Source organism: Rutidosis leptorrhynchoides, chromosome 11 (genome assembly GCF_046630445.1).
Source record: "Rutidosis leptorrhynchoides isolate AG116_Rl617_1_P2 chromosome 11, CSIRO_AGI_Rlap_v1, whole genome shotgun sequence".
Taxonomy (NCBI): Eukaryota; Viridiplantae; Streptophyta; class Magnoliopsida; order Asterales; family Asteraceae; genus Rutidosis; species Rutidosis leptorrhynchoides.
Window position 1 is genome coordinate 410,102,490 of NC_092343.1, and position 23,091 is coordinate 410,125,580.

Here is a 23,091-nt window from a genome sequence, read left to right on the forward strand (position 1 = left end):
GACCTGACATTTCTTTTGCAGTTAATTTGCTTACAAGGTTCAGCTCAACCCCTACAAAAAGACATTGAAATGAGATCAAGCAGATATTTTGATACCCTTGAGGAACTGCTGATTTAAAATTATTTTATTCTAACGCTTCAAAACAAGATTTGGTTGATTATGTATATGCAGGTCATTCATCAAATCCTCATAAAGTTAAATCTCAAACTCGATATGTATTCCTAAATGGAGGTACCACAAAATCATGGCGTTCTTAAAACAAACACTTGTTGCAACATCATCAAATCATGACGAAGTGATTGCATTATATGAAACTACTCGAAAATGTGTTTGGTTGAGATCAATGACACAAATCATTATTGATTCTTGTAGACTAGAACGCTATAAAAGACCAATAACTATCTTCACCAACAATTATATATGAAGATAATGCAGCTTGCATAATACAATTGAAAGAAGAGTATCAAAAGTGACAGAACAAAATATAAATGCTGACGAGGCGCCAAAGCCATAGACGGTCTTAACGGTCATAAGTTTGATGGAATGGAATGGTATGTTGGTAAGGCTCAGAAAAGACTAAAAGGAAATAGGAATTGAAAAAAGGATTTGGACAAACCATGAAGGAGACTGTAGACAAATCACAGGGGCTAAACTTGTACATAAAATATTTAGATGATACAGTTTCAGATGATAACCTCAGATTCTTCTCATATACTCAAGATCTCGTAAAAGACAACCAGATTAAAATGAGATACGTTCAATCAACAACTCTGCTGATCTTTATACCAAAGAACTGTCAACTGCTGTTTTCAGAACACATGTTCACAATAATGGCATGAGGCAAGTTCAAAAGATGTGACGATTCAGCGATGTCTACTTGAGGGGAAGTCAAATCTATACTGCACTCTTTTTCCCTTGACTAAAGTTTTTATCCCACTGGGTTTTTCTTTAGCAAGGTTTTTAACGAGGCAGTACTAGTTGCTCTATAATGAACTAAAATTGTCATCCAAGGGGAGTGTTGTAATAGGGTTAAAGCCAAAAATAGGCTACAAACTTACACAAATGTACCGATGTCGCCCACAAACTCGTTTTCGTCCTACTTTCGCCTACAAACTTTAAAAAATGTGCTAATATCAACATTTTATATTTTTGACCTGTTGAATACTAAATTTGACCTGAATTTTTTTTTTTTTTTTACAAAAATTAAGATCCAATCCACGAACGACACGTGTTGATTTGATATCATTTTTTACCGGTTTAGCCGGTAGCAAGTCATTTTTGTTTACATTGGTACACTTTTTGAAAGTTTTTGTTTACATTGGTACACTTTTTGAAAGTTTGTAGCCGATAGTAGGACGGAAATGAGTTTGTGGGCCACATCGGTACATTTGTGTAAGTTTGTAGCTTATTTTTGGCTTTAACCCTGTTGTAATATGCTAAAGTCAATATTAGATCACAATTTTACTATTTCACCTAACATAAATGATTGAAAAGTGCGGATGTATAGTACAATTTTAGTAGTATAAATATGCACTCAGTTGTAAAGGATATTGTGCACATTCATCATTCAATAATATTTTTACTCCTTTATTTCTTCTTTATTAGTAATCACAAATTGAGCAATGAGCTACTAAAAGGCAGTTATGAACTCCTAAATTTATAACAGGGGCAACTTTTTGCCTAACTACTTTTATGTTTCAACATTTTCAGCCCTCTCATCAAACCTGTTCAAAATACGGTAATCATCAAGTCACAGCGTGGCATTGCATATGTAACAAACAACCTAAATAAATATAAGCCGCTCATGGAGAATGACATGATGGCATGAGTGGGCCCCATTCACTTTCTATGGCGATGAAGTACAATCAAACGACCACCGACACTCGCCATTCATATTCATAATACTCCGTGTTAGATTTAGTTTAATTAAATTTATATGATTAGTGATTAGTTTAAATGGATGAGGAGTTATTTGTGTAGATTGTGAAAGAAAAGATGGATATTAGATTTGTATTTGTAAATGGAAGTTTTTATTGCTTTTGTTTTGTGCATCATTTGACAACATCACAAGCCTATTTATAGGCCTTACATATGTCGGTTTAGAACCATCTCTCAATTGTTAGATATTTGTAACTAGTTGACTCTAGTTACTTCCACTTAAATATCTAGCAAATAATATCTAATCCCACTAATTAAATCTAGATAATTCTAGATTATTACTTGAAAAACATTAATATTTTAACACTCCTCCTTAATGTTTTTCGAGGTTACTCCGAGCCTGTTGCGTAAGAACTCGAACTTGGGTCTTGGCAACGCTTTGGTGAATATATCTGCAATTTGCTCTTCAGTCTTGCAGTATTTTAATTCAATATCTTTCTTGACTGAGAATTCTCGTAGGAAGTGATATTTGATATCAATGTGTTTTGTTCTACCATGGAACACTGGATTCTTTGCCATCGTGATTGCAGACTTGTTGTCACAATATATCTTTGTAGCTTCGTCTTGTTTCTTGCCCATATCTTCTAGTATTCTTCTTAGCCATATAGCTTGATTAGCTGAGTTTGCGGCTGCGACGTACTCAGCTTCTGCTGATGATTGTGCCACTGTTTCTTGTTTCTTTGATGCCCATGAAAATACACCAGATCCAAGTGTGAATGCGTATCCTGAAGTACTTTTCATGTCATCCACCGATCCGGCCCAGTCACTGTCTGTGTATCCATGAAGCTTCGAGTCTGTAGTTGGCTTGTACCATATACCATAGTCCATGGTACCTTGCAAATATCTTAATATTCTTTTAGAAGCTCCATAATGTATTTGAGTAGGGTTTTGCATGTACCTGGATAACAGACTCGTTGCGTACATGATGTCTGGTCTTGTTGCTGTTAGATATAGTAGACTTCCAATGAGACTTCTGAATCTTGAAGCGTCTGCTTTCTCCGATCCATCTTCTTGTCTCATCTTCTCATTGGCAACTAGTGGCGTGGCTACGGTTTTGCAACCGTATAGTTTAAACTTTTTCAGGAGATTTTCTGTGTATTTCTTTTGACAAATGAAGATGCCTTCATTTTCTTGACTAATTTCGATGCCAAGAAAATAGCGCATCAAACCAAGGTCGCTCATCTCGAACGTTTTCATCATGTCTTCTTTAAATTCTTGTATCATTCTTTCATTGTTTCCCGTATATATAAGATCATCGACGTACAAGGAAATAATGAGAGTGTCAGAGTTACCTTGGGTTTTGATGTAGAGTGTAGGCTCACTTTGACTCCTCCTGAATCCTGAACTTGTGAAGTAGCTATCAATGCGGCTATACCAAGCACGTGGTGCTTGTTTAAGTCCATATAAGGCTTTCTTGAGCTTTAGGACTTTTTCTTCTTTTCCTTTTTGAATGAACCCTTGTGGTTGCTCTACATATATTTCTTCTTCTAGAAACCCATTTAGAAATGCTGATTTCACATCTACTTAATGAATCTTCCATCTTCATTGAGCTGCTAGCGCCACAAGAGCTCTTATAGTATCCAGTCGTGCTACGGGTGCGAAAGTTTCGTTGTAGTCGACTCCAGGCTATTGTGAATAGCCTTTAGCTACTAGCCTTGCTTTGTGTTTTTGTATAGAACCATCAGGATTGAGCTTTGTTTTGTAAACCCACTTTACTCCAATGATTTCTTTATTTTCTGGAGGATCAACTAACTCCCATGTGTTATTTTTCTCGATCATTCTAATTTCTTCGTTCATAGCAGTCACCCATTTTTCATCTTTTGCTGCAACTTCATAGCTTTCAGGTTCTAGAGTTGTGAAGTTGCAAGTCTCGTATATCTCTGTTAACTCTTTGACTCTACCAGGTGTTGACTCTGGACTTGACTCGTCTTGCACCAAAGGTAATCTTGTCGATGGAGAAGTTGGTGTAGCAGGGCTTGTTTCACCGGTACTTTCTTGTTGTTCAGAATGCTCAACTTGTAGTGGTTGTTGGGCTGGAGTTTTCATAGATATCCGAGGCAGATATGTTTGTTTTTCAACTTTGTCCTTTTTCCAGTTCCAAGAAGCGTCTTCATCAAACTCCACGTCTCGGCTGATCACGATGTTATTATTCTTCAGGTTATAGACTCGGTAGCCTTTAGACTGTGTGCTGTAGCCCAAGAATATTCCTTTTTCTGATTTTTCTTGGAGCTTGTGACGTTTCTCCTTTGGAATATGGATGTAGCAGATAGATCCAAATACGCGCAGATGTTTCGCCGACGGTTTCCTTCCACTCCATGCCTCTATCGGAGTCTTGTTTTTTACGGCTTTCGTGGGGCATCGATTTAGTATATATACAGCTGTGTATACAGCTTCAGCCCAGAAACTGTTTGGAAGGCCTTTTACATGTATCATTGTTTTGGCCATTTCCATTACAGTTCTATTTTTGCGTTCAGAGACACCATTTTGCTCAGGAGCGTAACCAACAGTGAGCTGGCGTTTAACTCCTTCATCTTCACAGAATTTATTAAACTGTGTAGATGTGTATTCTTTTCCTCTATCACTCCTTAGCGTTTTTATATAATGGCCACTACTTTTTTCTACTAAGTTCTTAAACTTCTTGAAATCGTAAATACTTCCAATTTTTCACGCATGAAATACACCCACGTCATTCTAGAATAATCATCGATGAAGAGAATAAAGTACCTGTTTTGATTAAGAGACGGGGTCCTCATTGGTCCACAAACGTCGGTGTGCACCAGCTCTAGTATACCTTTCGCTCTCCAAGCTTTATCATGAGGGAAAGGTTTTCGATGTTGCTTTCCCATCATACAGCTTTCACACGTATCGGTGATCTCTTCTGAAATGTCCCGTTCTTATTGATTAAAAACGTTCCATATTAATTGATTTCGTTGCGAGGTTTTGACCTCTATATGAGACGTTTTTCAAAGACTGCATTCATTTTAAAACAAACCATAACCTTTATTTCATCAATAAAGGTTTAAAAAGCTTTACGTAGATTATCAAATAATGATAATCTAAAATATCCTATTTACACACGACCATTACATAATGGTTTACAATACAAATATGTTACAACAAAATAAGTTTCTTGAATGCAGTTTTTACACAATATCATACAAGCATGGACTCCAAATCTCGTCCTTATTTAAGTATGCGACAGCGGAAGCTCTTAATAATCACCTGAGAATAAACATGCTTAAAACGTCAACAAAAATGTTGGTGAGTTATAGGTTTAACCTATATATATCAAATCATAATAATAGACCACAAGATTTCATATTTCAATACACATCCCATACATAGAGATAAAAGTCATTCATATGGTGAACACCTGGTAACCGACATTAACAAGATGCATATATAAGAATATCCCCATCATTCCGGGACACCCTTCGGATATGATATAAATTTCGAAGTACTAAAGCATCCGGTACTTTGGATGGGGTTTGTTAGACCCAATAGATCTATCTTTAGGATTCGCGTCAATTAGGGTGTCTGTTCCCTAATTCTTAGATTACCAGACTTAATAAAAAGGGGCATATTCGATTTCGATAATTCAACCATAGAATGTAGTTTCACGTACTTGTGTCTATTTTGTAAATCATTTATAAACATGCATGTATTCTCATCCCAAAAATATTAGATTTTAAAAGTGGGACTATAACTCACTTTCACAGATTTTTAACTTCGTCGGGAAGTAAGACTTGGCCACTGGTTGATTCACGAACCTATAACAATATATACATATATATCAAAGTATGTTCAAAATATATTTACAACACTTTTAATATATTTTGATGTTTTAAGTTTATTAAGTCAGCTGTCCTCGTTAGTAACCTAAAACTAGTTGTCCACAGTTAGATGTATAGAAATAAATCGATAAATATTATCTTGATCAATCCACGACCCAGTGTATACGTATCTCAGTATTGATCACAACTCAAACTATATATATTTTGAAATCAACCTCAACCCTGTATAGCTAACTCCAACATTCACATATAGAGTGTCTATGTTTGTTCCGAAATATATATAGATGTGTCGACATGATAGGTCGAAACATTGTATACGTGTCTATGGTATCTCAAGATTACATAATATACAATACAAGTTGATTAAGTTATGGTTGGAATAGATTTGTTACCAATTTTCACGTAGCTAAAATGAGAAAAAATTATCCAATCTTGTTTTACCCATAACTTCTTCATTTTAAATCCGTTTTGAGTGAATCAAATTGCTATGGTTTCATATTGAACTCTATTTTATGAATCTAAATAGAAAAAGTATAGGTTTATAGTCGGAAAAATAAGTTACAAGTCGTTTTTGTAAAGGTAGTCATTTCAGTCGAAAGAACGACGTCTAGATGACCATTTTAGAAAACATACTTCCACTTTGAGTTTAACCATAATTTTTGGATATAGTTTCATGTTCATAATAACAATCATTTTCTCAGAATAACAACTTTTAAATCAAAGTTTATCATAGTTTTTAATTAACTAACCCAAAACAGCCCGCTGTGTTACTACTGAAATGTCCCGTTCTTATTGATTAAAAACGTTCCATATTAATTGATTTCGTTGCGAGGTTTTGACCTCTATATGAGACGTTTTTCAAAGACTGCATTCATTTTTAAATAAAACCATAACCTTTATTTCATAAATAAAGGTTTAAAAAGCTTTACGTAGATTATTAAATAATGATAATCTAAAATATCCTGTTTACACACGACCATTACATAATGGTTTACAATACAAATATGTTACATCGAAATCAGTTTCTTGAATGCAGTTTTTACACAATATCATACAAACATGGACTCCAAATCTTGTCCTTATTTTAGTATGCAACAGCGGAAGCTCTTAATATTCACCTGAGAATAAACATGCTTTAAACGTCAACAAAAATGTTGGTGAGTTATAGGTTTAACCTATATATATCAAATCATAATAATAGACCACAAGATTTCATATTTCAATACACATCCCATACATAGAGATAAAAATCATTCATATGGTGAACACCTGGTAACCGAAATTAACAAGATGCATATATAAGAATATCCCCATCATTCCGGGACACCCTTCGGATATGATATAAATTTCGAAGTACTAAAGCATCCGGTACTTTGGATGGGGTTTGTTAGGCCCAATAGATCTATCTTTAGGATTCGCGTCAATTAGGGTGTCTGTTCCCTAATTCTTAGATTACCAGACTTAATAAAAAGGGGCATATTCGATTTCGATAATTCAACCATAGAATATAGTTTCACGTACTTGTGTCTATTTTGTAAATCATTTATAAAACCTGCATGTATTCTCATCCCAAAAATATTAGATTTTAAAAGTGGGACTATAACTCACTTTCACAGATTTTTACTTCGTCGGGAAGTAAGACTTGGCCACTGGTTGATTCACGAACCTATAACAATATATACATATAATCAAAGTATGTTCAAAATATATTTACAACACTTTTAGTATATTTTGATGTTTTAAGTTTATTAAGTCAGCTGTCCTCGTTAGTAACCTACAACTAGTTGTCCACAGTTAGATGTACAGAAATAAATCGATAAATATTATCTTGAATCAATCCACGACCCAGTTTATACGTATCTCAGTATTGATCACAACTCAAACTATATATATTTTGGAATCAACCTCAACCCTGTATAGCTAACTCCAACATTCACATATAGAGTGTCTATGGTTGTTCCGAAATATATATAGATGTGTCGACATGATAGGTCGAAACATTGTATACGTGTCTATGGTATCTCAAGATTACATAATATACAATACAAGTTGATTAAGTTATGGTTGAAATAGATTTGTTACCAATTTTCACGTAGCTAAAATGAGAAAAATTATCCAATCTTGTTTTACCCATAACTTCTTCGTTTTAAATCCGTTTTGAGTGAATCAAATTTCTATGGTTTCATATTGAACTCTATTTTATGAATCTAAACAGAAAAAGTATAGGTTTATTGTCGGAAAAATAAGTTACAAGTCGTTTTTGTAAAGGTAGTCATTTCAGTCGAAAGAACGACGTCTAGATGACCATTTTAGAAAACATACTTCCACTTTGAGTTTAACCATAATTTTTGGATATAGTTTCATGTTCATAATAAAAATCATTTTCTCAGAATAACAACTTTTAAATCAAAGTTTATCATAGTTTTTAATTAACTAACCCAAAACAGCCCGCGGTGTTACTACGACGGCGAAAATCCGGTTTTACGGTGTTTTTCGTGTTTCCAGGTTTTAAATCATTAAGTTAGCATATCATATAGATATAGAACATGTGTGTAGTTAATTTTAAAAGTCAAGTTAGAAGGATTAACTTTTGTTTGCGAACAAGTTTAGAATTAACTAAACTATGTTCTAGTGATTACAAGTTTAAACCTTCGAATAAGATAGCTTTATATGTATGAATCGAATGATGTTATGAACATCATTACTACCTTAAGTTCTGAAATGTCCCGTTCTTATTGATTAAAAACGTTCCATATTAATTGATTTCGTTGCGAGGTTTTGACCTCTATATGAGACGTTTTTCAAAGACTGCATTCATTTTTAAAACAAACCATAACCTTTATTTCATAAATAAAGGTTTAAAAAGCTTTACCTAGATTATCAAATAATGATAATCTAAAATATCCTGTTTACACACGACCATTACATAATGGTTTACAATACAAATATGTTACATCGAAATCAGTTTCTTGAATGCAGTTTTTACACAATATCATACAAACATGGACTCCAAATCTTGTCCTTATTTTAGTATGCAACAGCGGAAGCTCTTAATATTCACCTGAGAATAAACATGCTTTAAACGTCAACAAAAATGTTGGTGAGTTATAGGTTTAACCTATATATATCAAATCGTAACAATAGACCACAAGATTTCATATTTTAATACACATCCCATACATAGAGATAAAAATCATTCATATGGTGAACACCTGGTAACCGACAATAACAAGATGCATATATAAGAATATCCCCATCATTCCGGGACACCCTTCGGATATGATATAAATTTCGAAGTACTAAAGCATCCGGTACTTTGGATGGGGTTTGTTAGGCCCAATAGATCTATCTTTAGGATTCGCGTCAATTAGGGTGTCTGTTCCCTAATTCTTAGATTACCAGACTTAATAAAAAGGGGCATATTCGATTTCGATAATTCAACCATAGAATGTAGTTTCACGTACTTGTGTCTATTTTGTAAATCATTTATAAAACCTGCATGTATTCTCATCCCAAAAATATTAGATTTTAAAAGTGGGACTATAACTCACTTTCACAGATTTTTACTTCGTCGGGAAGTAAGACTTGGCCACTGGTTGATTCACGAACCTATAACAATATATAAATATATATCAAAGTATGTTCAAAATATATTTACAACACTTTTAATATATTTTGATGTTTTAAGTTTATTAAGTCAGCTGTCCTCGTTAGTAACCTACAACTAGTTGTCCACAGTTAGATGTACAGAAATAAATCGATAAATATTATCTTGAATCAATCCACGACCCAGTGTATACGTATCTCAGTATTGATCACAACTCAAACTATATATATTTTGGAATCAACCTCAACCCTGTATAGCTAACTCCAACATTCACATATAGAGTGTCTATGGTTGTTTCGAAATATATATAGATGTGTCGACATGATAGGTCGAAACATTGTATACGTGTCTATGGTATCTCAAGATTACATAATATACAATACAAGTTGATTAAGTTATGGTTGGAATAGATTTGTTACCAATTTTCACGTAGCTAAAATGAGAAAAATTATCCAATCTTGTTTTACCCATAACTTCTTCATTTTAAATCCGTTTTGAGTGAATCAAATTGCTATGGTTTCATATTGAACTCTATTTTATGAATCTAAACAGAAAAAGTATAGGTTTATAGTCAGAAAAATAAGTTACAAGTCATTTTTGTAAAGGTAGTCATTTCAGTCGAAAGAACGACGTCTAGATGACCATTTTAAAAAAACATACTTCCACTTTGAGTTTAACCATAATTTTTGGATATAGTTTCATGTTCATAATAAAAATCATTTTCTCAGAATAACAACTTTTAAATCAAAGTTTATCATAGTTTTTAATTAACTAACCCAAAACAGCCCGCGGTGTTACTACGACGGCGTAAATCCGGTTTTACGGTGTTTTTCGTGTTTCCAGGTTTTAAATCATTAAGTTAGCATATCATATAGATATAGAACATGTGTTTAGTTGATTTTAAAAGTCAAGTTAGAAGGATTAACTTTTGTTTGCGAACAAGTTTAGAATTAACTAAACTTTGTTCTAGTGATTACAAGTTTAAAACTTCGAATAAGATAGCTTTATATGTATGAATCGAATGATGTTATGAACATCATTACTACCTTAAGTTCCTTGGATAAACCTACTGGAAAAGAGAAAAATGGATCTAGCTTCAACGAATCCTTGGATGGCTCGAAGTTCTTGAAGCAGAATCATGACACGAAAACAAGTTCAAGTAAGATCATCACTTGAAATAAGATTGTTATAGTTATAGAAATTGAACCAAAGTTTGAATATGATTATTATCTTGTATTAGAATGATAACCTACTGTAAGAAACAAAGATTTCTTGAGGTTGGATGATCACCTTTCTAGATTGGAAGTGAGCTAGCAAACTTGAAAGTATTCTTGATTTTATGAAACTAGAACTTTTGGAATTTATGAAGAACACTTAGAACTTGAAGATAGAACTTGAGAGAGATCAATTAGATGAAGAAAATTAAAGAATGAAAGTGTTTGTAGGTGTTTTTGGTCGTTGGTGTATGGATTAGATATAAAGGATATGTAATTTTGTTTTCATGTAAATAAGTCATGAATGATTACTCATATTTTTGTAATTTTATGAGATATTTCATGCTAGTTGCCAAATGATGGTTCCCACATGTGTTAGGTGACTCACATGGGCTGCTAAGAGCTGATCATTGGAGTGTATATACCAATAGTACATACATCTAAAAGCTGTGTATTGTACGAGTACGAATACGGGTGCATACGAGTAGAATTGTTGATGAAACTGAACGAGGATGTAATTGTAAGAATTTTTGTTAAGTAGAAGTATTTTGATAAGTGTATTGAAGTCTTTCAAAAGTGTAAAAATACATATTAAAACACTACATGTATATACATTTTAACTGAGTCGTTAAGTCATCGTTAGTCGTTACATGTAAGTGTTGTTTTGAAACCTTTAGGTTAACGATCTTGTTAAATGTTGTTAACCCAATGTTTATAATATCAAATGAGATTTTAAATTATTATATTATCATGATATTATCATGTATGAATATCTCTTAATATGATATATATACATTAAATGTCTTTACAACGATAATCGTTACATATATGTCTCGTTTAAAAATCATTAAGTTAGTAGTCTTGTTTTTACATATGTAGTTCATTGTTAATATACTTAATGATATGTTTACGTATCATAGTATCATGTTAACGATATATATATATCCATTTATATGTCATCATATAGTTTTTACAAGTTTTAACGTTCGTGAATCACCGGTCAACTTGGGTGGTCAATTGTCTATATGAAACATATTTCAATTAATCAAGTCTTAACAAGTTTGATTGCTTAACATGTTGGAAACATTTAATCATGTAAATATCAATCTCAATTAATATATATAAACATGGAAAAGTTCGGGTCACTACAGTACCTACCCGTTAAATAAATTTCGTCCCGAAATTTTAAGCTGTTGAAGGTGTTGACGAATCTTCTGGAAATAGATGCGGGTATTTCTTCTTCATCTGATCTTCACGCTCCCAGGTGAACTCGGGTCCTCTACGAGCATTCCATCGAACCTTAACAATTGGTATCTTGTTTTGCTTAAGTCTTTTAACCTCACGATCCATTATTTCGACGGGTTCTTCGATGAATTGAAGTTTTTCGTTGATTTGGATTTCATCTAACGGAATAGTGAGATCTTCTTTAGCAAAACATTTCTTCAAATTCGAGACGTGGAAAGTGTTATGTACAGCCGCGAGTTGTTGAGGTAACTCTAGTCGGTAAGCTACTGGTCCGACACGATCAATAATCTTGAATGGTCCAATATACCTTGGATTTAATTTCCCTCGTTTACCAAATCGAACAACGCCTTTCCAAGGTGCAACTTTAAGCATGACCATCTCTCGAATTTCAAATTCTATATCTTTTCTTTTAATTTCAGCGTAGCTCTTTTGTCGACTTTGGGCGGTTTTCAACCGTTGTTGAATTTGGATGATCTTCTCGGTAGTTTCTTGTATAATCTCCGGACCCGTAATCTGTCTATCCCCCACTTCACTCCAACAAATCGGAGACCTGCACTTTCTACCATAAAGTGCTTCAAACGGCGCCATCTCAATGCTTGAATGGTAGCTGTTGTTGTAGGAAAATTCTGCTAACGGTAGATGTCGATCCCAACTGTTTCCGAAATCAATAACACATGCTCGTAGCATGTCTTCAAGTGTTTGTATCGTCCTTTCACTCTGCCCATCAGTTTGTGGATGATAGGAAGTACTCATGTCTAGACGAGTTCCTAATGCTTGCTGTAATGTCTGCCAGAATCTTGAAATAAATCTGCCATCCCTATCAGAGATAATAGAGATTGGTATTCCATGTCTGGAGACGACTTCCTTCAAATACAGTCGTGCTAACTTCTCCATATTGTCATCTTCTCTTATTGGCAGGAAGTGTACTGATTTGGTGAGACGATCAACTATTACCCAAATAGTATCAAAACCACTTGCAGTCCTTGGCAATTTAGTGATGAAATCCATGGTAATGTTTTCCCATTTCCATTCCGGGATTTCGGGTTGTTGAAGTAGACCTGATGGTTTCTGATGCTCAGCTTTGACCTTAGAACACGTCAAACATTCTCCTACGTATTTAGCAACATCGGCTTTCATACCCGGCCACCAAAAATGTTTCTTGAGATCCTTGTACATCTTCCCAGTTCCAGGATGTATTGAGTATCTGGTTTTATGAGCTTCTCTAAGTACCATTTCTCTCATATCTCCAAATTTTGGTACCCAAATCCTTTCAGCCCTATACCGGGTTCCGTCTTCCTGAATATTAAGATGCTTCTCCGATCCTTTGGGTATTTCATCCTTTAAATTTCCCTCTTTTAAAACTCCTTGTTGCGCCTCCTTTATTTGAGTAGTAAGGTTATTATGAATCATTATATTCATAGATTTTACTCGAATGGGTTCTCTGTCCTTCCTGCTCAAGGCATCGGCTACCACATTTGCCTTCCCCGGGTGGTAACGAATCTCAAAGTCGTAATCATTCAATAATTCAATCCACCTACGCTGCCTCATATTCAGTTGTTTCTGATTAAATATGTGTTGAAGACTTTTGTGGTCGGTATATATAATACTTTTAACCCCATATAAGTAGTGCCTCCAAGTCTTTAATGCAAAAACAACCGCTCCTAATTCCAAATCATGCGTCGTGTAATTTTGTTCGTGAATCTTCAATTGTCTAGACGCATAAGCAATCACCTTCGTTCGTTGCATTAATACACAACCGAGACCTTGCTTTGATGCGTCACAATAAATCACAAAATCATCATTCCCTTCAGGCAATGACAATATAGGTGCCGTAGTTAGCTTTTTCTTCAATAACTGAAACGCTTTCTCTTGTTCATCATTCCATTCAAATTTCTTCCCTTTATGCGTTAATGCAGTCAAGGGTTTTGCTATTCTGGAAAAGTCTTGGATGAACCTTCTGTAGTAACCAGCTAGTCCTAAAAACTGGCGTATGTGTTTCGGAGTTTTCGGGGTTTCCCACTTTTCAACAGTTTCTATCTTTGCCGGATCCACCTTAATACCTTCTTTGTTCACTATGTGACCGAGGAATTGAACTTCTTCCAACCAAAATGCACACTTTGAAAACTTAGCGTACAATTCTTCCTTCCTCAATACTTCTAACACCTTTCTCAAATGTTCACCGTGTTCTTGGTCATTCTTTGAGTAAATAAGTATGTCATCAATGAAAACAATGACAAACTTGTCAAGGTATGGTCCACACACTCGGTTCATAAGGTCCATGAACACAGCTGGTGCATTAGTTAAACCAAACGGCATGACCATAAACTCGTAATGACCGTAACGTGTTCTGAAAGCAGTCTTTGGAATATCATCTTCTTTCACCCGCATTTGATGATACCCGGAACGTAAGTCAATCTTTGAATAAACAGACGAGCCTTGTAGCTGATCAAATAAGTCATTGATTCTCGGTAGTGGGTAGCGGTTCTTGATGGTAAGTTTGTTCAACTCTCGGTAGTCGATACACAACCTGAATGTACCATCTTTCTTCTTGACAAACAAAACAGGAGCTCCCCACGGTGATGTGCTTGGTCGAATGAAACCACGCTCTAAAAGTTCTTGTAATTGGCTTTGCAGTTCTTTCATCTCGCTGGGTGCGAGTCTGTAAGGAGCACGAGCTATTGGTGCAGCTCCTGGTAAAAGATCTATTTGAAATTCAACGGATCGATGTGGGGGTAATCCCGGTAATTCTTTCGGAAATACATCAGGAAATTCTTTTGCGACGGGAACATCATTGATGCTCTTTTCTTCGGTTTGTACTTTCTCGACGTGTGCTAGAACAGCATAACAACCTTTTCTTATTAGTTTTTGTGCCTTCAAATTACTAATAAGATGTAGCTTCGTGTTGCCCTTTTCTCCGTACACCATTAAGGGTTTTCCTTTTTCTCGTATAATGCGAATTGCATTTTTGTAACAAACGATCTCCGCTTTCACTTCTTTCAACCAGTCCATACCGATTATCACATCAAAACTCCCTAACTCTACTGGTATCAAATCAATCTTAAATGTTTCGCTAACCAGTTTAATTTCTCGATTCCGACATATATTATCTGCTGAAATTAATTTACCGTTTGCTAATTCGAGTAAAAATTTACTATCCAAAGGCGTCAATGGACAACTTAAGTTAGCACAAAAATCTCTACTCATATAGCTTCTATCCGCACCCGAATCAAATAAAACGTAAGCAGATTTATTGTCAATAAGAAACGTACCCGTAACAAGCTCCGGGTCTTCCTGTGCCTCTGCCGCATTAATATTGAAAACTCTTCCACGGCCTTGTCCATTCGTGTTCTCCTTGTTCGGGCAATTTCTAATAATGTGGCCCGGTTTTCCACATTTATAACAAACTACATTGGCATAACTTGCTCCGACACTACTTGCTCCGCCATTACTCGTTCCGACACCATTTGTTCCTTTCGTTCTATTAACCCCTGGTCCGTAGACCTCACACTTCGCCGCGCTATGACCATTTCTTTTACACTTGTTGCAAAATTTGGTGCAGAACCCCGAGTTATTCTTTTCACACCTTTGGCATAGCTGCTTCTGATTGTTGTTGTTGTTGTTGCGGTTATTATTGTTGTTGGGATGATTGTTGTAGTTGCTGTTGTTGTTGTTGTTGTTGTTGTTGTTGTTGGGCCATTTGTTGTAGTTGCGATTGATGTTGCGATTGTTGGGATAATTGTTGCGATTATTGTTGTAATTGCTGTTGTTGTTGTATTGGTGATTCTTATCACCGTTTTCCTCCCACTTTCTTTTGACTTGCTTCACATTGGCCTCTTCAGCAGTCTGTTCTTTAATTCTTTCTTCAATCTGGTTCACGAGTTTGTGAGCCATTCTACATGCCTGTTGTATGGAGGCGGGCTCGTGTGAACTTATATCTTCTTGGATTCTTTCCGGTAATCCTTTCACAAATGCGTCGATCTTCTCTTCCTCATCTTCGAATGCTCCCGGACACAATAGGCACAATTCTGTGAATCGTCTTTCGTACGTGGTAATATCAAATCCTTGGGTTCGTAACCCTCTAAGTTCTGTCTTGAGCTTATTGACCTCGGTTCTGGGACGGTACTTCTCGTTCATCAAGTGCTTGAATGCTGACCACGGTAGTGCGTACGCATCGTCTTGTCCCACTTGCTCTAGATAGGTATTCCACCATGTTAACGCAGAACCTGTGAAGGTATGCATAGCGTACTTTACTTTGTCCTCTTCAGTACACTTACTTATGTCAAACACCGATTCGACCTTCTCGGTCCACCGTTTCAATCCGATCGGTCCTTCGGTTCCATCAAATTCCAAAGGTTTGCAGGCAGTGAATTCTTTGTAGGTGCATCCTACACGATTTCCTGTACTGCTAGATCCAAGGTTATTGTTGGTATGTAGCGCAGCCTGTACTGCGGCTATGTTTGAAGCTAGAAAAGTACGGAATTCCTCTTCATTCATATTCACGGTGTGTCGAGTAGTCGATGCCATTTCCTTCAAAATAGTCAAATGGAACAAGTTAATCATACAGAATATTAAGAGTAGTTAATAGTATTTCGTAGCATAATATGAACTCATTTATAAAATTTTTTTCTTCATATTAGCGTTTTATAAGTTTAAATTCGGGTAGTACCTACCCGTTAAGTTCATACTTAGTAGCTAATATACAATTCAACTACTACAATTCTATATGAAAAACTGATTATAATAATATTTCGCGTTCAAACTTTTATACAATATTTTACAAACTTACAATACCGCTTATTTTACATAAAGCATGAAATATAGCACACAATAACTTTGATACAAGATAGTTGTGAAGATAATTCTAGCTAGTACACAAGTCGTTCAGCAAAGGCAATAAAGACATGTAATTCATACGTCCAGAAACAAGTCATGCATTCTGGTTTTACTAGGACTACTTCCCATCCTTGGTCTTGTGCAACATAACCGTTATGGCCGTTGATAAGACAGCGTGTTGTAACGTCGTCAAAGGGACGAGGGTTACGTAATGTCCAACAGTCCCGTAATAATCTAAAAACCTCATTTCTTACCCCAATTACCGACTCCGTCACTTGTGGAAACATTTTGTTTAATAGTTGTAGCCTGATGTTCTTGTTCTCACTTTGGTGAGAAGTGAACATTACTAATCCGTAAGCATAACATGCTTCTTTATGTTGCATGTTAGCCGCTTTTTCTAAATCACGAAGTCCAATATTCGGATATATTGAGTCAAAATAATTTCTTAACCCGTTGCGTAAAATAGCATTTGGGTTCCCCGCAATATATGCGTCAAAGTAAACACATCGTAACTTATGGGTTTCCCAATGTGATATCCCCCATCTTTCAAACGAAAGTCTCTTATAAACCAAGACATTCTTGGAACGTTCTTCGAATGTCTTACAAACTGATCTCGCCTTAAATAGTTGTGCCGAGGAATTCTGGCCGACTCTAGACAAGATTTCATCAATCATGTCTCCGGGTAGGTCTCTTAAAATATTGGGTTGTCTATCCATTTTGTGTTTTTAAACTGTAAAATAGACAAGAGTTAGATTCATAAAAAAAATACTTATTAATACAAGCAATTTTTACATATATCATAAAGCATAAGAACACTATATTACATATATTACACCACACGAATACAACTATCTTATTCCGACTCGCTCGTTTCTTCTTCTTCGGTTTTGGTTCGTTTTGCCAAGTTTCTAGGGATATATGATGTTCCCCTAATACGAGCCGTCGTTGTCCACATTGGTTTAGAAAAACCTGGTGGTTTAGAGGTTCCCGGGTCATTGTTACAACTTAAGAACTTCGGGGGTTGACGATACATATAAAGTTCATCGGGGTTGGAATTAGATTTCTCTATTTTTATGCCCTTTCCTTTATTATTTTCTTTTGCCTTTTTAAATTCAGTTGGGGTAATTTCTATAACATCATTGGAATTCTCGTCGGAATCCGATTCATCGGAGAATTGGTAATCCTCCCAATATTTTGCTTCCTTGGCGGAAACACCATTGACCATAATTAACCTTGGTCGGTTGGTTGAGGATTCTCTTTTACTTAACCGTTTTATTATTTCCCCCACCGGTTCTGATTCTTCTTCCGGTTCCGATTCTTCATCCGGTTCCGATTCTTCTTCCGGTTCCGACTCTTCTTCCGGTTCCTCTTCGAGAACTTGTGAATCAGTCCACGAATCATTCCAATTTACATTTGACTCTTCATTATTATTAGGTGAGTCAATGGGACTTGTTCTAGAGGTAGACATATATCACATAATATCAAACACGTTAAGAGATTAATATATCACATAATATTCATATGTTAAAAATATATAGTTTCCAACAAAAATGTTAAGCAATCATTTTTAAAGAAAACACGCTCGAAGTCCAGAATCACTAATGCATCCTAACAAACTCGATAAGACACACTAATGCAAATTTTCTGGTTCTCTAAGACCAACGCTCGGATACCAACTGAAATGTCCCGTTCTTATTGATTAAAAACGTTCCATATTAATTGATTTCGTTGCGAGGTTTTGACCTCTATATGAGACGTTTTTCAAAGACTGCATTCATTTTTAAATAAAACCATAACCTTTATTTTATAAATAAAGGTTTAAAAAGCTTTACGTAGATTATCAAATAATGATAATCTAAAATATCCTGTTTACACACGACCATTACATAATGGTTTACAATACAAATATGTTACATCGAAATCAGTTTCTTGAATGCAGTTTTTACACAATATCATACAAACATGGACTCCAAATCTTGTCCTTATTTTAGTATGCAACAGCGGAAGCTCTTAATATTCACCTGAGAATAAACATGCTTTAAACGTCAACAAAAATGTTGGTGAGTTATAGGTTTAACCTACATATATCAAATCATAATAATAGACCACAAGATTTCATATTTCAATACACATCCCATACATAGAGATAAAAATCATTCATATGGTGAACACCTGGTAACCGACATTAACAAGATGCATATATAAGAATATCCCCATCATTCCGGGACACCCTTCGGATATGATATAAATTTCGAAGTACTAAAGCATCCGGTACTTTGGATGGGGTTTGTTAGGCCCAATAGATCTATCTTTAGGATTCGCATCAATTAGGGTGTCTGTTCCCTAATTCTTAGATTACCAGACTTAATAAAAAGGGGCATATTCGATTTCGATAATTCAACCATAGAATGTAGTTTCACGTACTTGTGTCTATTTTGTAAATCATTTATAAAACCTGCATGTATTCTCATCCCAAAAATATTAGATTTTAAAAGTGGGACTATAACTCACTTTCATAGATTTTTACTTCGTCGGGAAGTAAGACTTGGCCACTGGTTGATTCACGAACCTATAACAATATATACATATAATCAAAGTATGTTCAAAATATATTTACAACACTTTTAGTATATTTTGATGTTTTAAGTTTATTAAGTCAGCTGTCCTCGTTAGTAACCTACAACTAGTTGTCCACAGTTAGATGTACAGAAATAAATCGATAAATATTATCTTGAATCAATCCACGACCCAGTGTATACGTATCTCAGTATTGATCACAACTCAAACTATATATATTTTGGAATCAACCTCAACCCTGTATAGCTAACTCCAACATTCACATATAGAGTGTCTATGGTTGTTCCGAAATATATATAGATGTGTCAACATGATAGGTCAAAACATTGTATACGTGTCTATGGTATCTCAAGATTACATAATATACAATACAAGTTGATTAAGTTATGGTTGGAATAGATTTGTTACCAATTTTCACGTAGCTAAAATGAGAAAAATTATCCAATCTTGTTTTACCCATAACTTCTTCGTTTTAAATCCGTTTTGAGTGAATCAAATTGCTATGGTTTCATATTGAACTCTATTTTATGAATCTAAACAGAAAAAGTATAGGTTTATAGTCGGAAAAATAAGTTACAAGTCGTTTTTGTAAAGGTAGTCATTTCAGTCGAAAGAACGACGTCTAGATGACCATTTTAGAAAACATACTTCCACTTTGAGTTTAACCATAATTTTTGGATATAGTTTCATGTTCATAATAAAAATCATTTTCTCAGAATAACAACTTTTAAATCAAAGTTTATCATAGTTTTTAATTAACTAACCCAAAACAGCCCGCGGTGTTACTACGACGGCGTAAATCCGGTTTTACGGTGTTTTTCGTGTTTCCAGGTTTTAAATCATTAAGTTAGCATATCATATAGATATAGAACATGTGTGTAGTTAATTTTAAAAGTCAAGTTAGAAGGATTAACTTTTGTTTGCTAACAAGTTTAGAATTAACTAAACTATGTTCTAGTGATTACAAGTTTAAACCTTCGAATAAGATAGCTTTATATGTATGAATCGAATGATGTTATGAACATCATTACTACCTTAAGTTCCTTGGATAAACCTACTGGAAAAGAGAAAAATGGATCTAGCTTCAACGGATCCTTGGATGGCTCGAAGTTCTTGAAGCAGAATCATGACACGAAAACAAGTTCAAGTAAGATCATCACTTGAAATAAGATTGTTATAGTTATAGAAATTGAACCAAAGTTTGAATATGATTATTACCTTGTATTAGAATGATAACCTACTGTAAGAAACAAAGATTTCTTGAGGTTGGATGATCACCTTACAAGATTGGAAGTGAGCTAGCAAACTTGAAAGTATTCTTGATTTTATGAAACTAGAACTTTTGGAATTTATGAAGAACACATAGAACTTGAAGATAGAACTTGAGAGAGATCAATTAGATGAAGAAAATTGAAGAATGAAAGTGTTTGTAGGTGTTTTTGGTCGTTGGTGTATGGATTAGATATAAAGGATATGTAATTTTGTTTTCATGTAAATAAGTCATGAATGATTACTCATATTTTTGTAATTTTATGAGATATTTCATGCTAGTTGCCAAATGATGGTTCCCACATGTGTTAGGTGACTCACATGGGCTGCTAAGAGCTGATCATTGGAGTGTATATACCAATAGTACATACATCTAAAAGCTGTGTATTGTACGAGTACGAATACGGGTGCATACGAGTAGAATTGTTGATGAAACTGAACGAGGATGTAATTGTAAGCATTTTTGTTAAGTAGAAGTATTTTGATAAGTGTATTGAAGTCTTTCAAAAGTGTAAAAATACATATTAAAACACTACATGTATATACATTTTAACTGAGTCGTTAAGTCATCGTTAGTCGTTACATGTAAGTGTTGTTTTGAAACCTTTAGGTTAACGATCTTGTTAAATGTTGTTAACCCAATGTTTATAATATCAAATGAGATTTTAAATTATTATATTATCATGATATTATCATGTATGAATATCTCTTAATATGATATATATACATTAAATGTCTTTACAACGATAATCGTTACATATATGTCTCGTTTAAAAATCATTAAGTTAGTAGTCTTGTTTTTACATATGTAGTTCATTGTTAATATAATTAATGATATGTTTACTTATCATAGTATCATGTTAACGATATATATATATCCATATATATGTCATCATATAGTTTTTACAAGTTTTAACGTTCGTGAATCACCGGTCAACTTGGGTGGTCAATTGTCTATATGAAACATATTTCAATTAATCAAGTCTTAACAAGTTTGATTGCTTAACATGTTGGAAACATTTAATCATGTAAATATCAATCTCAATTAATATATATAAACATGGAAAAGTTCGGGTCACTACAACTACGACGGCGTAAATCCGGTTTTACGGTGTTTTTCGTGTTTCCAGGTTTTAAATCATTAAGTTAGCATATCATATAGATATATAACATGTGTTTAGTTGATTTTAAAAGTCAAGTTAGAAGGATTAACTTTTGTTTGCGAACAAGTTTAGAATTAACTAAACTATGTTCTAGTGATTATAAGTTTAAACCTTCGAATAAGATAGCTTTATATGTATGAATCGAATGATGTTATGAACATCATTACTACCTTAAGTTCCTTGGATAAAACTACTGGAAAATTGAAAAATAGATCTAGCTTCAACGGATCCTTGGATGGCTCGAAGTTCTTGAAGCAGAATCATGACACGAAAACAAGTTCAAGTAAGATCATCACTTGAAATAAGATTGTTATAGTTATAGAAATTGAACCAAAGTTTGAATATGATTATTACCTTGTATTAGAATGATAACCTACTGTAAGAAACAAAGATTTCTTGAGGTTGGATGATCACCTTACAAGATTGGAAGTGAGCTAGCAAACTTGAAAGTATTCTTGATTTTATGTAACTAGAACTTGTAGAATATATGAAGAACACTTAGAACTTGAAGATAGAACTTGAGAGAGATCAATTAGATGAAGAAAATTGAAGAATGAAAGTGTTTTTAGGTGTTTTTGGTCGTTGGTGTATGGATTAGATATAAAGGATATGTAATTTTGTTTTCATGTAAATAAGTCATGAATGATTACTCATATTTTTGTAATTTTATGAGATATTTCATGCTAGTTGCCAAATGATGGTTCCCACATGTGTTAGGTGACTCACATGGGCTGCTAAGAGCTGATCATTGGAGTGTATATACCAATAGTACATACATCTAAAAGCTGTGTATTGTACGAGTACGAATACGGGTGCATACGAGTAGAATTGTTGATGAAACTGAACGAGGATGTAATTGTAAGCATTTTTGTTAAGTAGAAGTATTTTGATAAGTGTATTGAAGTCTTTCAAAAGTGTATAAATACATATTAAAACACTACATGTATATACATTTTAACTGAGTCGTTAAGTCATCGTTAGTCGTTACATGTAAGTGTTGTTTTGAAACCTTTAGGTTAACGATCTTGTTAAATGCTGTTAACCCAATGTTTATAATATCAAATGAGATTTTAAATTATTATATTATCATGATATTATCATGTTTGAATATCTCTTAATATGATATATATACATTAAATGTCTTTACAACGATAATCGTTACATATATATCTCGTTTAAAAATCATTAACTTAGTAGTCTTGTTTTTACATATGTAGTTCATTGTTAATATACTTAATGATATGTTTACTTATCATAGTATCATGTTAACTATATATATATCCATATATATGTCATCATATAGTTTTTACAAGTTTTAACGTTCGTGAATCACCGGTCAACTTGGGTGGTCAATTGTCTATATGAAACATATTTCAATTAATCAAGTCTTAAAAAGTTTGATTGCTTAACATGTTGGAAACATTTAATCATGTAAATATCAATCTCAATTA